Source organism: Amblyomma maculatum, chromosome 1, assembly GCF_055883805.1.
Source record: "Amblyomma maculatum isolate TAMU_Amacu chromosome 1, ASM5588380v1, whole genome shotgun sequence".
NCBI classification, from domain to species: domain Eukaryota; kingdom Metazoa; phylum Arthropoda; class Arachnida; order Ixodida; family Ixodidae; genus Amblyomma; species Amblyomma maculatum.
Genome location: NC_139344.1, coordinates 129558841 through 129575914, shown reverse-complemented (window position 1 = coordinate 129575914; position 17074 = coordinate 129558841).

Below are 17074 nucleotides of genomic sequence, written 5' to 3'. Positions count from 1 at the left end.
TTCTTACGTTTCACCGCAGTTGTTATGTAGTTTTCACCGCATAATGTTATAGCGAGGCGTTCAAGGGAAGGCAACCTCGGCGCTCAGGTTTTGCCCCATATAGCATACCAAACAGTTGACCAATTAAGAGAGCAGGTTTCAGGGGACCATGCTCAACCGGCTGCGCCTCGCATAGTTCACTTGAATGCACGCAGCGCATGCGGACTGTAGCGAACTGTGGCGTCGAGTGCGGCCTCATTTAAAAGAAACCTGTTATCTGTATCGGGACTTTCTGAAGTGCTTTATAATAAAATGCCATGCTGCCATTGCCGACTGTGCATATCTGTTGGGAAGTGTGGTTTTTGCGTATCGCTTTTCATAGGCCGCGCTAGTTCCTATCCTCTGTTTCTCCCCTTAGGCTCGATGCAGCTCATTTTAGAAACTGTTTTTGCGCATCTCCCTCTGCTATCTCATTCTGCTTCCATTCCTTTTCGGGGCATCGTGGGCACTGACACCTTGCGTTTCCCTTGATTTGGGCTGCTTTTGCGCTCTGCAGTGCAAAGTGCCATGTTCTGTTTTTATGCTCTGATGCGTGTTTTACAGTGTTCGTTTATATAAACAGAGGGCTTCCTACTTGTATCTCTGCTCAAGCCCATATCCATATATTATTTGTACTGTACGGCAACTAAGCGTTTGTCGGTTTTATACGAGTGTTCACTTAAGCCTTAATCGGTGTCGTACTTCCGCCGTCGTACCTCATGGTCAAAGGGTCTCTGTATAATATGTGTATAACTGGTCAGTGTTTTTATTTTATTTTATTTTTTTTTTTGCTTTATCTGACTGCCTTTGCGGAAGTCGCCTGCGAATGAAACTCCTTGGAAAGCGTATTTATGGTCATTTTACGTTGTTTTTTTATTTCCTTTTCGTGATGTCTGCTTTGCTCATTTGTATCGGTGTCATCGCACCCGAGCAAGTATTAATCCTAGTCTGCGAATGGTTTGCTGCATTTTTACTACTTTGCCTTGGTAGTGACTATTACAAGGCCTTGGAGTTTTATCTGCTTCTTGTTCCAATAAACATTTTGTGTATTTTTATGCTATGCGTGTTCTTTTTTTTTTTTTTTTTTTCTGGCGCTATAGTTGCCTTTCCTCTAGCAAATGTGAGGTGCTATCAGGCATTAAAGTAGCAAAACATTTGTATCATAGTATCATTATGCTGGTGAATTCCTTTAGCTAGATGGGGCACCGAAGCTGAGGCTGCCACAGAGAACGTGGACTTAGAGGTAGAGGAACACGTGGGGGCGGAGAAAGCGAGTAGTGTAAGGCATAGGGGTGTTTACATAGAATTTCGAGGATTCAGCAGAATGGCTCTGAATCGGCACTCAAAGGTTGTTCCTCAGATCTGCTTGACATTGAATTCTTTTAGCACTAGGCAATAAAAAATATGCTTTGCGTTGATTTCGAAAATAAACAGAATTCTCGAGCCCTTTATTAACCCTTTTGGTCCCGGTATCCTCGCATAACTACTGACAGGCGATATTTCTTTTTTAAAACCCTGTATACTAATGACAGTCACTGAGCACAAAGCTGAAATTAATTTAAAAAAAAAAAGGCATCCTTATTGAAACGGGCCCCGTCTTATACAATTTTGGGTTTTTTGTTGCGCCTGAAGCTGGCGCAAGGCACAAACTGAGGTGGTCATGGGATGCGCAAGTTCTGACTTCCCCAAACTATTTAAATGTTTAAATTCCCCAAACTAGTTGCTTGAGCATGCTGATAATTTTTTGTGCGTTTTCAGCTTTACTGCAGACTATAACCCCAATAAAGTGCCTTAGTCCTGACTATACCGAATACAGTCCACTATTTCTTACATGCTCCTCGTTATTTAAAGCAGACAAAGTGCAAAGTGCACCTCAAATGTCGCTGCATATTTGTGAGGTAGTACGGGTGCAGATTTTCAGAAGCAGAAGTCACAGAAAATTCGGAATTAGTAGATTTGAAAGCAGAGAAACGAGCAGCAATAAAGAGGGACAAGCTCAGAGGTAGTAGTAGTAAGTATGGGTGAAATGTCTAAAACTATATAGGTTTGCTCACATTCACTATGGTAGTAGATGCATTCACAACAACTGCCCCTCCGGCGTAGCGCAGGGTTAGGGCGCTCAGCTACCGCGTCCAAGGATGCGGGCTCGAATCCCGGCCTCGGCGGCCGCTTTCCATGGACGCGAAAAGTTCTGTGTGCGATGTCAGTGCACGTTGAAGAACCCCAGGTTGTCTAAATTCCGGAGTCCTCCACTACGGCGTCTCTCATAGCATGAGTCGCATTAAGACGTTAAACCTCACAAACAAACTAAACATTCGCAACAACTGGCACTGCCTGGAAACATCGAAAGAGAGTAAGACCATGATGTTCCTTGCTGCACCTACAGAAAAGTCCAAGCTATTCTGGCAAGTGACCGGCCGAGGATGCTTTGTGCGACCGAATCGGACTCTGGCAGCTTGCCAAGAAGCAGCAACCTTGGATGATGATCAAAATGCTGTATTAAGCCAGAAAGGGAGAACACACCTCCCACCGCTCAATCGTCGGTTTATTTATATCACCCAACACTGGGTTCTTTCGGTCTTTTGGCACACCCATACCACGCGATACAGATCTGCCGTGATCGCGCAGTGAGCGCAGTTGGGTTTGTATTCTCTATCCGTTTAAAATTTAAGAACGAGTTGGTTTGTAGAGAGAGAATACAAGGTATTTTAGTTGGTTTGGGGCCTACGCCATATAATTTATTGTCACTCGTTTAATCCATCTGCCGATAGGGTAGGCGAAGGTTGGTTCTAGACACCCATGAAAAGTGGGGCAATTTGCCGATACCGCCGTTTTGATACGTGATTTCATTTGCTTGCTTCCCGGACAAAAACATTACATTGATCGAAAGTGCGCCAATGGTAAGGCCCGCAGAACACGTTCTTTTTTTTTTTTTTAATCTGAATGTTAGTTTCCTGATTTTTTAATAAAATCGAAAGATCTTTTTGTAAACTTTGCAAAACAGTGCTATTCGATACCCATGGCAGATTTACTGTTTAGAGTGTTCGACACTTGGGAGTCGTTGCAAATAAGATTTTTTTTTTTTTTTTTTTTTTTTTTTTTTTTTAATGTGAACCAGCGGCCATCCACAAGGATTTTCCAAATGGCGCGCCCTATATGTCCAGAATTCAGAGCTTTTCGCGTTATGTTCGTTTTGTTTTTTTCTCGATATCTTTTTTCCTGCTCGCAGATTCTACTACAAGCATGATACAAACGCGCGTGCGCTTTAATATTAGTGCTTGCGTAGCACATGCGTTCACAGGTATCGAGAGCCGACGCGGCTGCTGCACGACTGTAGGTCGCGAGGTGCAGCATCTTGTGGCATGTCGTAGTCCATGAAGTAGTCGACGAGTGGCAGGCGAAAAATGGCGCATTTGTGCCAATGCTGTCATCATTTCCGATCATCGTCATCAAGAGACGCGAAGCGCACACAAACTGGCCTTGAAAGTAGCGAAACGGGCAAGGTTGCGGCAGGGACTCGTGCGCTCCAGCGGTCAGTTCGTGGGAATAGCCTTTCATCCTACACAATTTTCGCCATTATAGAATCTTGAAGCTGCGTTTAGGATTGCAGGCAAGCTTCAGAGCCAGCCTCCACAGCTGTATATCGCATGGCGTGACCGGTGGTCTGCATCCTTAGCTTAGTTTCGTTATTGGGCGAGATGACTTATTGTGGCGCCACCTCTCGGCAGCGCTCGAGTGATGCGCAAGTGGGATAATACGAAAAAAAAAAACAATTAAACGCTGCTGTGGAATTCTTTCCTGGACAGTTTAGCAGCGCGTTAATATTATATTTATATTTACTTAATATACACTTCGCTCTGGGCCCGTTGCCTTTAATTAGAGGCACTGACCCACCCATTCGGCAAGAAAGCGCTTCATCGAATCAGCGAGCTTACGAAGCGCAGCCCGGGCGAAGTTTAGTGCGACGACGACCCGCACCAGACAGCGTTCTTGCTGTTGAGGAAAGAACTGAAGCTGCTGCACAACCAATCAGGGGTAAGTGATCACTGAATCTCTGTAATATATGATTTATGCAAGAGAGAAGCGAAGCTCTTAGTTGCCTTCCAAATGCGCAGCGCCTTCAGGCAGGGCCGGTGGAAGCGGCACCATTCGACTTATTCCTTGTACGTAATATAGTAGCCAAGTTGGACAGTGAGTACGACACGGAGAAATATTTTAATGCAACTCTGCAGAGGTATGTTCCACGATGCGAATTCTTGCATACCGACCAGTGTAACGGGGATGGTCGTTTTCCCCTTAAGGAGTAGCCAACTGCATAGGCGAACTCTCGCTAGCTGAAATGCTTGCTGCACACATGAGAATGACCACTGGGACATCTGCTTATTCGCAGCTTTATTAACCAAGCTTCTCGCTTCTTATTTTTCAGGTAGAAATGACAGCTTACGCGGTGTTCTGTCGCGTACGTTCGGCACTGAGGTACAGAGCAATAATGCAACATCTCAATAGCATAAACTGCAGCAGCCCCAACGACGTGGCAAGACTGAAAATGTATGGTGCTGGCGCTCCCTAACGAGCAAAACTAGAGAAAAACGCCACATTTAGCTTTTTAAACATGAAAATTAAATCGAGCGCCTATTGCACCCGCAGTAAGAAGAGTCACGTAATCCCGCTTGCCCCTCTACAGGCCGAATTCATTTTTGGGTTAAGAATATCGCAAAATCACGGACAGAGGAACCAAGAAAAGCACCAGACAAACGCTGACACACAAAAAACATTTTTTATACAGAAAAGGAAACACATTCATAGAGAATATCACAAGATCTATTAGCTCCCGCGAACATGCACATAGTATAAACCCGAGAAAGCCAAAATCATGTCAATGACTAAAAGCCCCTACAGATGAATAGCAGGTCAGCTGCGAAACCATAAAAAGAAAACATTGGAAAAAACCAACCCGAGCACAAGAAGTATTGTCTAGAAATACAATTAATTTACTTAATATCAGTATTAACGGCTGACTAATGCACTCTTCTTACCTTTTTTCGAGTACGATATGCTTTCATTACCTCTCTTGTTGTCTTATTTTTATGACGGAATAGAATGTAGGTACGTGTGCGCGTCTAAATGGTCTGCACACATTGTTTTCTTTGGTGCAATTTTGGCAGTGCTTTTTTAGATGCGAATACTCTAAATTGGAAAGTGACATAAGCTGGTCTGTTGCTTTTTTTTTTTTTTTTTTTTTTTTTTTTTTTTTTTTTTTTTTTTTTTTACATGGTAAAGGAAGCCCATACGCTTCAGAACATGCGCATTCCCCGCATCTTGATTTATGCGATACCGGACAAAGGAAAGGTTGTTTCTTTCTAAGCCCTTCCAGCTTGTGTGGAGCAGAAAACACCACGCGTCTACATCAAACCTTCGCGCAACCTTTTTTAGGTTATGAGCCGTTCGACGCACATACGGAATTACTACAATTTGTTCGCTATAACTTTTTGTCTGCTAATTTGAAAATATTCACGCATTGCATGCTCACGATAGCTTTTCGCAAGTTGCTGCAGTTACTTCTGTCGGAAAACCTGCCTCCTAGCTCTCACCGACGTACTTCTAAGCGCAAGCTGTCTGCTATGCAGTGATAGCAGGAATTTGCCAGGCTGGAACGTATGGTTGTCTCCGCAATTCCATTATTTACTGGTTTTTAAAGCGCCGAGGCGAAACATGACTAGTTTTTTGGACCTTGGCGAATACATCCAGCAAAAGTTTTATTTCTTAAAGATAAACTTTAAACTTAAAAATTGGAGATCATTTTCCTTTTGCGCTGCTCTACACCAAAGAAATGAATTGCTACCTGCTCGCTCAACTGACTAAGCTAATAACGTTCGTTCGAGCGGTGGCGCTTGCTCTAGCGACTTTTGTTTTCAACGGCATTTGGGTTCATAACGGACTTCCGTTGCAGCGAAACCGTTATGCAAGTGCCATGCGGTTCATCTCCCACCGGAAGGGACTCTACCCACCGGGCACTGCGCGCGCCTACAGCCGGCGCTCTACTTTCAGGCGTCGCGAAGTATAGCGTGGAAAAGATGGCACCGAAGTGGTTGCGCTGCAGTCCAATCTTTCATTCTGCATCCCGTACCATCTTGTGGCGTTTTGTCAGCAATCAGCTGCACCGTGCCGTTTGTATGGCCACTTACGGCGCGTCACTTCGGGAGCTGTAGGAAGCACCTGGCCTCCTTCCTTACAATGCTTCACGACGATTCCACATAACAGTAGCTTAGAATGAATGCTTCATGACAGAATTCATTAGGCTCCTACGTCATACACTGATTGTACCCAAGTTATTAGTTTGCAAAATGAAGTTTGTCACTATACTATACTTCGTAATTCCCCTGCGATTAACAATTGACGACGAGTGACAAAATGTCTGCGCAATATAATATATTGGCTGTGTTCCCTGAAGTGTTTCTGTCATACTTTAAGCTACCTGTATTTATGTTCGAGGATATTTGACTTGCAACCGACTTTTATTATTTCTTATTCGTATTTGCTTCAAAAACAAAAACCTGATATTCACACACAGCAAGGCTTACGCGCAGAAACCGAAGCTGAGTCACGGGTCTGTCTTTCCGTTAATCATCCTTCGTCTCGCGGTCTGCGGTCCCTGAGCATCGCGGAGGTTGCGCCACCTGTCCCCGGCGCCACAAAACGCAGGCGGGGCTTCCGGCGGCCTTGCTTCTTACGCTACTGAGCCATTGAACTTTCTAGCGCATGAAAATTGCAGTCATTTCGCTATTTTGTTTGACGTAAGGCCTTCGTCACGTAAAAAAAAAAACCTGTTGTGTAATGAGGTGTTCGAGCAGCTGCTAAAGATCCCCCTGATTGTGTTTCTACAAGTTTCCTGGCCACCCTTTCGAACGATAGTGAAGCCCAGTGGCATCCGTCGAAATTATGACAGCTACACGCGTCTCGTTACTTACGTGATATTTACTCCATCGCTTTGTTGCACTGCTGTATGGAATATTGATAGCCGCATTATGTGTGGCCAGTCAAGCATCATCGGTACATTTTGAATGCTGCTTTCATAGCTTTATGCAAAAGGAAGTTGTATACACTTCTATACAGAAGGTATACACTTCTCTTTTTTGCTCATCACAACTGATAAGTGCGCGTGACTAGCACGCTTCAAATTTGTCAAAGTGAACGCAACATGGATCACAATGGGGATTGCATCATGTTTCACGCATGGCTTTCGTTGCATTGTGAACTCCTTGCGCACATCTGTGTTTGCATGGGTTCCGCCAAAAACGTCCCCGAGTAAAGTGTGTGTGTGTGTGTGTGTGTGTGTGTGTGTGTGTGTGTGTGTGTGTGTGTGTGTGTGTGTGTGTGTGTGTGTGTGTGTGTGTGTGTGTGTGTGTGTGTGTGTGTGTGTGTGTGTGTGTGTGTGTGTGTGTGTGTGTGTGTGTGTGTGTGTGTGTGTGTGTGTGTGTGTGTGTGTGTGTGTGTGTGTGTGTGTGTGTGTGTGTGTGTGTGTGTGTGTGTGTGTGTGTGTGTGTGTGTGTGTGTGTGTGTGTGTGTGTGTGTGTGTGTGTGTGTGTGTGTGTGTGTGTGTGTGTGTGTGTGTGTGTGTTGTCGTGACGCTGGGGCTACGTCGACCCGGCCTTCACTTGGTAGCGTGCAGAGACTCGGGGTTGAAGTAGGATTGAATCTTCGATGTTGGTGAAATATGTACAAGCAGGTTTAATGGCACTTTGAGAAAACTTATTTACAATATTTACACGAAAAAGAAGGGTACATCAGCAAAATGGCAAGCGTTAAGAGTTCATAGCGAGAAGCGACTGGATGAGCCGTTTACCCAGGGCTCAGAGCGACATTTCGTGCTCTGCAGCGTCCTTAAAAACCCCCTATGTCCAGCCCCTCTCTGAAGATGCTGACCAACCAAATCCAGGGCACGCCCCTCAGGTATCGGCATCCAATCGAACACATCACTGCACTGATGGTCTGAAGCACTGACTGGTCCGGCATTCATTCGTTGGGCGTGATCACTTGTTGGCGGGAAAAGCTTGGGAACGGCGAGGAGAGGAGGTACATTTCTATTCTTCAGCAAAGAAACCACAGGCTGGTTCCGACAAGGGGTTTTACTTCTCAGAAACCCGAGTGCACGTGGCGCCGCATAGGGCTCCCAACATGGTCCCTTTTCGACAATTGCAAATCTTTCCTGCATTCCCGGGAAATCACTTAATGGCCGTATGAGTCATGCTCCTTTCTTGTCCTGCACGTCAGCGGACATGTCACTCTGTCGTCTCCTTTGGATAGGAGGCATTCATCACTGGAGGATAGCACTTCTCGACTGGAAGGGTGAACAAAAGAAAGAAAGCACTTCCTGCTATTTCCCGCAGGGGGACGTTTCTTTGTGTTTTTCCAGACGTTCTCTTGACAGGGTCAATTTGGCATTTGCAGGTTGTCCACAAAGCAAAACATGCTTACAAAACAGGATTCCTGGAAACAGGCTCACTTAGAGCCATTGGACCATCACCACATATTCACAAAACTTATCCATGCCCACAGGCGAACAATAGAGCGCGCAATTGCGGATGCTTGGTCGTAACAGCCTCCTCCCCCGCCAGAAGAGTCTCGGAGGGCAGCAGTCCCAGCTGCTGCATGAAGAGACGACTTAATGGCCTGCACGTGAACGCTTGAAGCTCGCTGTTGCTTGTCGCGTTGTCTTGATTGTTGTAGGCCAAATTGCTCGAGCTGTCTGAAACTCAACCACATGTCGAAGCAAGCACTCGGCTCCCGTCTGAAGAGACCAGGTCAAAAGAAAACTGCCATTGTTGTTCGAGAAAAGCCCACACTCAAGACGTTAGGACCTACGTATTCCTAGAAAACCAAACGTGCTGCTTTACATAGTCACACATATACAAGCGCACGAAAAAAAAAAAAACCTGATTATCAATTTGGATACATGGTGAGGAACATCTCGGACCGCTTAGAAAGAGCGGCTAAGCGCGTCCGCATTCCCATTTAACTTCCCTTTTTTGTATCTTATTTCAAAATTGTACTGCTGTAAAATCAAGCTCCACCTAAGAAGGCGACTGTTCTTCGATGTCGCAGTTTGCAGCCAAGCTAGGGGACAATGGTCCGTCTCTACGGTGAATTTGGCCCCTCCAAGATAGCACTGCAATTTTTGAATGGCCCATACAATGCAAGCGCACTCTTTCTCTGACGCGCAATAAGCCCTCTCTCTAGAACTCAGTTTTCTGCTCAAGTAGAGCACGGGGTGCTCATTACCGTCGTCATCTCTCTGGCAGAGAACAGCACCTAACCCTCGATCACTGGCATCACACTGGACCGTGAATTCTCGGCCATAGTCTGGAGCTCGCAATACCGGACGGCTAATCAGCACAGCCTTCAGGTTTACGAAGGAGGCTTCCTTTTGTTCGTCCCAGACTACATTTGTCGGTTCTGTCTTGCGGAGAGCGTCGGTCAGAGGGCTAGCCAAAGCTGAATAGTTAGGGATGTAGTGATTGTAGTACCCAGTCAGACCTAGGAATGCTCGAATTTCCGTCTTCGTGCTCGGCCGCGGGTAGTCTGCTACCGCAGAAATCTTAATCTCGCTGGGTTTCCTGAAACCTTGACCTACATTGTGACCCAAGTAGTCCACGGTCGCCCTTGCCAGGCAACATTTCTCGGCCTTTACGGTTAGTCCAGCTTGACGCAAAAGGCTCAGTACAGCTCTTAGATGTACCATATGGTCCGCCCATGAGTCGGAAAAAACCGCAATGTCGTCTAAATAAGGCACCGCGAATGTTTCACACCCCTTTAAAACCCTATCCATGAGTCGGGAAAAACAAAATGGAGCATTTTTGAGCCCGAAACTCATCATTGTTGGCTGGTAGCTGCCCGTCGGAGTGACGAAAGCCGCGTATCTGCTGGCGCGTTCAGTGAGCGGTACTTGCCAGTATCCTCGAGTAAGGTCCAGCGTAGTCACATATGCCGCTCTACTGACCTGTTCTACTCTCTCCTCAATATTCGGAATAGGATACACTTGATCCCTGGTGAGAGAATTTAGCTTTCGGTAGTCTACCACAGGCCTAGGGTCTTTACCTGGAGCTTCTACTAAGATCATAGGCGAAGCATAATCGCTTTCCGAGGGTTTTATTACTCCTAATTCCAGCATGCGAGTTACTTCCCTATCCAGAATTTCTCTTTGCCTTGGAGAAAATCGGTAGCACCTTGATCGCACTGGCACGTCTGAAGTCAGCTCAATATCGTGCTCAGTCAAATCAGTTCTGCCTGGCCTGTCCACGAAGCAGGCCTCAAACTCTGTTATTATTTCGCCCAGATCGGACAGCTGGGATTTCTTTAGTTCTCCTCTCTGCTCCGTCTTTTTGTGAAGCTCCTGAGCGTTGCTTCCTTTTCCGCTGAGGCAAATCAAGTTATCCCCAATCTCCTCAGGAAGGTTTAACGTTAGATTTACCATGGTTTCCCTCTGCTCATAGGGCTTCATAAGACTGCAATGATAAATGCGCACTGCTTTACGCCTATCGGGGATTTTCACTGCGTAGTTAGTGTCAGAAAGCTCTGCAACGACTTTAGCAGGTCCTTCCCACTGTACTTCGAGCTTATTCTTGGGATCATTGGCCTGCTCCACAGCCAAGTCCTCTCGGGTTCCACTTAAAAGTCTCGTGAGATTACTAGACACTGGCGGCAAGAGGTTACTTTCAAGAACGTCCTCATTCCGTGTCTCATCAAGCTCACTTTCATGTTGACCCATCTGAGATGCCTCGCTCTCAAAGCCCTCTGGCCCGCCATTTTCCGCATTTACCACTGCCCTAACTGCCGTCTCCTCCGCTGTTGACTTCTCCGAAATGAGCAGTGCAGCCAGCTCTCGCGCCCCTGAACGTGTCAAGGCCTGCACATCTCTGTCTCCGAAAATCAGAAGGCAAGCTTTGACCTTCTCGTAGTTGTCCGCGTCCTCCTTGTTTAGCCGCGCGACAACCTCCGCTGCCTCGCAGGGCAGAACCGTCAATAATCTCTGAGACCACGTGTCTCGCTGGAAGGACAGTTCTTCGCAAGTTCGCTCAAAGTTACCCAGATACAGACCGATATCCCCTGATATCACATATGGCTGCATGTACTTTGACATCTTGAAATCTGCCTCCTTGTTGAGAAGAGGTACCGCTAGCTGGGGACAATTGCCCGACCTCTTGCTCAACTCTACTTCTAATTTCCGGAGCTCAATTTCTAGCTCCCGCTTTTTTGCTTCTCTCTCAATTTCACGCTTCTTTTCCTCTTTTTCCCGCTCCCTTTCCTCTTTTTCCCGCTCTTTCTGCTGTCTGAGCTGTTCCTTTTTTTGACCGATGAGGTTCCATGCTTCACTGAGCTCCTCATCATCGGCTCCCAAATCTGTGATTGCCTTTATAATCAAAGGTTTTCGTGCCAAACCACTTGTATCAATTCCCAATTCCTCACACAATAGCAACAGGTCCGGTTTCTGCAGCTTTTGTAGGTCCATGATCGCTCCGAGTGTCGGCTACTTCCAAAACAACAGTGCAAACTACCAAACCTAAAGGCGTTTCAACACTTTTTACCAGTTCTAAAATCTAACCCTGTTCTAGAACCTGGTCCACATCAGAAGAAAAGCCAAGCACTCACCCACACATGCGATCGATGTTCCGAGCTGCTTTCTTGTTGGCCGATTGTTGCGCCTGCTTGTTACTTGAGATGCCACCTCCGATCACAAGATGTGGCTTGTAGATTCTGATCCACCTCGAATCACCAGATGTTGTAGCTTGTAGATCCAGATCCCACCTCCAGTCATCAGATGTTGTGGCTTGTAGATTCAGATCCCAACGCTGGTCACCAGTCGTTGTGCTTGTAGATTCAGATCCCACCGCTGATCACCAGTTTTGGGGCTTTATCCCACCGCTGCCACCAGTTGTCGTGACGCTGGGGCTACGTCGACCCGGCCTTCACTTGGTAGCGTGCAGAGACTCGGGGTTGAAGTAGGATTGAATCTTCGATGTTGGTGAAATATGTACAAGCAGGTTTAATGGCACTTTGAGAAAACTTATTTACAATATTTACACGAAAAAGAAGGGTACATCAGCAAAATGGCAAGCGTTAAGAGTTCATAGCGAGAAGCGACTGGATGAGCCGTTTACCCAGGGCTCAGAGCGACATTTCGTGCTCTGCAGCGTCCTTAAAAACCCCCTATGTCCAGCCCCTCTCTGAAGATGCTGACCAACCAAATCCAGGGCACGCCCCTCAGGTATCGGCATCCAATCGAACACATCACTGCACTGATGGTCTGAAGCACTGACTGGTCCGGCATTCATTCGTTGGGCGTGATCACTTGTTGGCGGGAAAAGCTTGGGAACGGCGAGGAGAGGAGGTACATTTCTATTCTTCAGCAAAGAAACCACAGGCTGGTTCCGACAAGGGGTTTTACTTCTCAGAAACCCGAGTGCACGTGGCGCCGCATAGGGCTCCCAACATGGTCCCTTTTCGACAATTGCAAATCTTTCCTGCATTCCCGGGAAATCACTTAATGGCCGTATGAGTCATGCTCCTTTCTTGTCCTGCACGTCAGCGGACATGTCACTCTGTCGTCTCCTTTGGATAGGAGGCATTCATCACTGGAGGATAGCACTTCTCGACTGGAAGGGTGAACAAAAGAAAGAAAGCACTTCCTGCTATTTCCCGCAGGGGGACGTTTCTTTGTGTTTTTCCAGACGTTCTCTTGACAGGGTCAATTTGGCATTTGCAGGTTGTCCACAAAGCAAAACATGCTTACAAAACAGGATTCCTGGAAACAGGCTCACTTAGAGCCATTGGACCATCACCACATATTCACAAAACTTATCCATGCCCACAGGCGAACAATAGAGCGCGCAATTGCGGATGCTTGGTCGTAACAGTGTGTGTGTGTGTGTGTGTGTGTGTGTGTGTGTGTGTGTGTGTGTGTGTGTGTGTGTGTGTGTGTGTGTGTGTGTGTGTGTGTGTGTGTGTGTGTGTGTGTGTGTGTGTGTGTGTGTGTGTGTGTGTGTGCGTGCGTGCGTGCGTGCGTGCGTGCGTGCGTGCGTGCGTGCGTGCGTGCGTGCGTGCGTGTGTGTGTGGGTGTGTGTGTGTGTGTGTGTGTGTGTGTGTGTGTGTGTGTGTGTGTGTGTGTGTGTGTGAGAGAGAGAGAGAGAGAGAGAGAGAGAGAGAGAGAGAGAGAGAGAGAAAAGTTCCGGGCGGATTCATTTTCAGGGCCATATTTCACTTCGGGGACGTTCTTTCCATGGAGAATTTTCCAGGGACGTTTTTACCTACACCCGTGTTTACATAGATGACGCGCAAGCCATGAGGCATTGTTAGTGTGCGCATTCTACTAGTCCTAGAGCTTGCACAGCTGGCCCTTTCGCTTTCAATTAGTTACGAATTTTATTCGTTGCAAACATTTGCCAAATAGGCATGCGGCAGCTCTCTTGTTTGTGTCAATAATGCGGTTTCTAAACAGCATAAAATGGCACGCTGCCGGCTCAGCTCGCTGCCTTCGAAGCGTGCGTCGCGCGCTTTCGCTGGCACGTGCACGCACTCGTGCAAGCGCATCGCGACATACCGCCTGCATTCCGTCTTGATGATTGCGCATCCTTTCGCGGATTTCTATGAAGAAAACCGAATTAAAGGCGGGAAACTATTCACGTCTGTACTGTTGAGCAGACGACGGACGTCGATGAGTCACTATTGATCGTGAAATGCGTTTCCTGCGCGTACGAAAACAGTGTTGGAAGTGTATATCTCGAGGTAAGTCCACTATGCAATTACTTCGCCGTATATAATATGTTTAAATATGCAAAAGTATTAACAGAACTGTGAAATGAAGCGGCTCACTCGTTAGCCATCATTTTGGGTGTAGCATGGCGTCTATACAGTCGTGCCTCGTTAATATGGACACTTTGGTTTCCGACCAAAACTGTCCATAAAGCGAGTCATCCATCATAACGAGTCATGAATAAAAACGAAAAGGATTTTATTGAGAAAAAAAGAATTGTAAATAATGGGTGCTTTTGTAGATAACGGTTTGACAGAACACCAGCAATTTTGAGTGCATTATCCTTATCATTGTTGTCTTCGAAAAATTGTAGTGCAGTCTGAAGCGACTCGCGTATCATGACACCCGGGATGGTGGGCTTTGTGTTGCTCGAACTTTCGAGCACTGACTCCTCACTGGCCGATGAATCAGCGTCCGATTCTCTACTCACCACCACTTCCAAAATTGCGTCGTCACTGAGCAAATTAGCCGCTAAGTAGGTGCTTGAGATTCTTCTGATGCGAGGAAACAGCCCAATTGTCGATACTAGTCCCTCACGGCTTGAATTGACTGAGATGGCTTTTGCCGCTTGTATTCACAGATTGCTTGCTTCACGCCTACGTTCAGCTCTGTTCATTTGCGTTTAACTCCCGCCGTGCCAAAATCCAGACTCAAGTTGAGGATTACAGGCTCCTGATGCTTTGCACTTTCACTTTTTTGCCTAGTTAACCTTTCTGCCTTTCCGTTCTTCTGATACTCTCTTTTTTGCCTTGTACTGTTTTTCCGTAAGGAAGCGAGGAAGTCAAGTTGGCAAACTGCTATGCAGAAGGCTATCGAACATTCCATCTTCTTGGCGCTGTTTCTATGTGTTCCTATAAAACAAACACTGCAAGCTGAAGTACAGTTTAGAACGACGGCTAGCCGACTACGAAGAGCTCAGACCTTGTCAAGGCCGCATCGTTGACTCAAAGCGAAGCCGACATACGGGCCGCCTAGTGTGCCAAGTTTGGCAGTTCGGCAGCGCAACAGGGACGAAAACCAGGAGCATGGGAGGGAAGCGCGTTCAGGACGGGATGTCCGGTATCGGTTGCGTGCTCGTACATCGCCTTTCTTTTGTGGCCCTACTTTGCGAGTGTGTCTTAACCAGAGGTGGGCAACCTCATGAGGTTTCGACCTCATGAGGTCGACCTCAACCTCAAAATGACCTCAACCTCACGGAGTGAGGTGAGGTTGAGGTGAGGTCGGCGATAGCTCGAAATGGTTTGAGTAAGGTCACGAAATTGGACCTCAACCTCACGCGTGAGTTTGAGGTTGAGTGAGGTCGTCATTGTGTGAGGTCGAAATTGTGAGGTCCAGGCTTTTTGCTGTTGCCGCGGCTTACTACGAAGAGCGCCCCCTTTTGACGCGGAGTTCGAGCGTACTGCCGCAGTGTGCTCGCCGACTTTTGGTGTTCGGTTACCCCGTTACCCCCCGTTCGGACGACCGGATGCTGCCCAGCTTTCGGCATTCCACCGTTATGTCCGCAGCCTGACGACGCTTTCCTCTGGTCTTCTTGGAAGATTTTCTTTTTTTTTTTTTTTTACGGCATGAGCTCCTCGCGCCCCCCGCCCGCCATCCCCGTTTTCTCTGACTTGTTTGTGCCGATGCTTGCCGCCGGCTCAAACACCCAGGAGCGCGCAACGCACATAACTCACTCTGACCCGCGGTGCTTTTGTTGGATGCCGCAAACAAACAAGCAAACTAAAAAGCGAAGCAAATTGTTTTTTGCGCAGACGGCGCGAAGCCGAACTGTTTGTCGTATGCATGCCCGTTTCCAGGCACTGACGTCACGGCTGCTGCCATTCGATGAAGGATCCCGCTGTACATTACACGGAAACTTAACAGAAAATGGTGCAGCGAAATTGTTAAAGAACGTGACACTGACAGATTAAAAAAAAAGGAAAACGTGAACAAACCAGGAAAATCGGCACAAAACCGTATGAGTATTTTATCGAGGTCCTCCCTTTCGAATTGTACGCCATCGTTCTAAATTGATATTCTTCTTTTCTCCAGAATAACCTCTTTGGTCTTGTGCTGCTTGTTCCTTCTAACAGATTCACAGGTGACCTCGAACAACTGCAACGACGAATCCTTGAAGCATGGGATGAAGGTGCTATCGTTCTTTACATAACCAATATAGCGGTAAAACATGCAAGAGGATGAGACGGACGGCACAGCTTATAGACGCAGCTGGTATACAGGAAAGAAGCCTGTGCATGTTAACCATTTGCCTAGATAGAAGAGGCAAAAAAATTATATGGGGTTTGTATACAGTAAAGCCCAATGAAAAAAAAAAAATGTTTTTGCTCTGTTAGGGTCCTTTGTTTCTCTCTCAAATTCTAGTGAAACCAAGCAATGCAGGAGGAAGGATGATGGTAACAGATTCTTGACTCCATAATATGAGGTCTCTCTTGAAATCTCTTTAGGCGCAGGAAACAAAAAGAGAAAAACGTTCTCCTATATGTTTTTATAAGCTAAAAAGTATTGAGATGTTTTCTGGCGCGACATTTTGGTATCTAGACGGACAAATTAGTGTGGCAAACTGAGCTTGTCTCTTTTGTGCAGCCGTCTGCTCGAGACAGACAAATCAATCGGATGAACATTTGTGTGGTCGAACAGAGAACAGGCTTCTTCACTCACATTTGGCTCTTTGGCATCTTTCCAGAGGCCCATAGCACAACCCTCCTTTCCACTTACCGGAGCGGTTATTTAGTTTCTCTTTTTTTTTTTTTTTTGCAAGTATTGGAAAACGCGATGTAGTCTCTGAAAACGAAGCTCACACATGCCTTTGTTGTTTATTGGTGACAGTTCGGCATTCACTGCAAGAGCAAAACCAGATGCCTACAGACGGACGGCGAAGGGAGGAGCGCGTGCACAGCAGGGAGTGGGGGGGAGTTGGACATTTTGGTCCGGTGAAAAGTGACGGGTGAGCCAATGTTCGCGACAGCAAAGGGGTTCAAGTTTAGCCCTCTTACCTAGCAGTTCCGAACCCTGTAATTTTTAAATGTAAGCGTGGTGTTCGAAGAAGCAATTTCGCTAATTCTTGCAATACGTCACGCAATCACAGAATTATAGACAAACACCTAGGAGTGGCCGGTTAGCACCTCATAACATACACAGCGTTCCTCTTCAAAATTTTCTGAAGGTACATTTGTCTACTCGGCGTTGGCCGAGTTTTGTGATTATTTGGTGTGTTGCTGTCTTTTCCTCTTTTGTTTGTTTTGTTGGGGA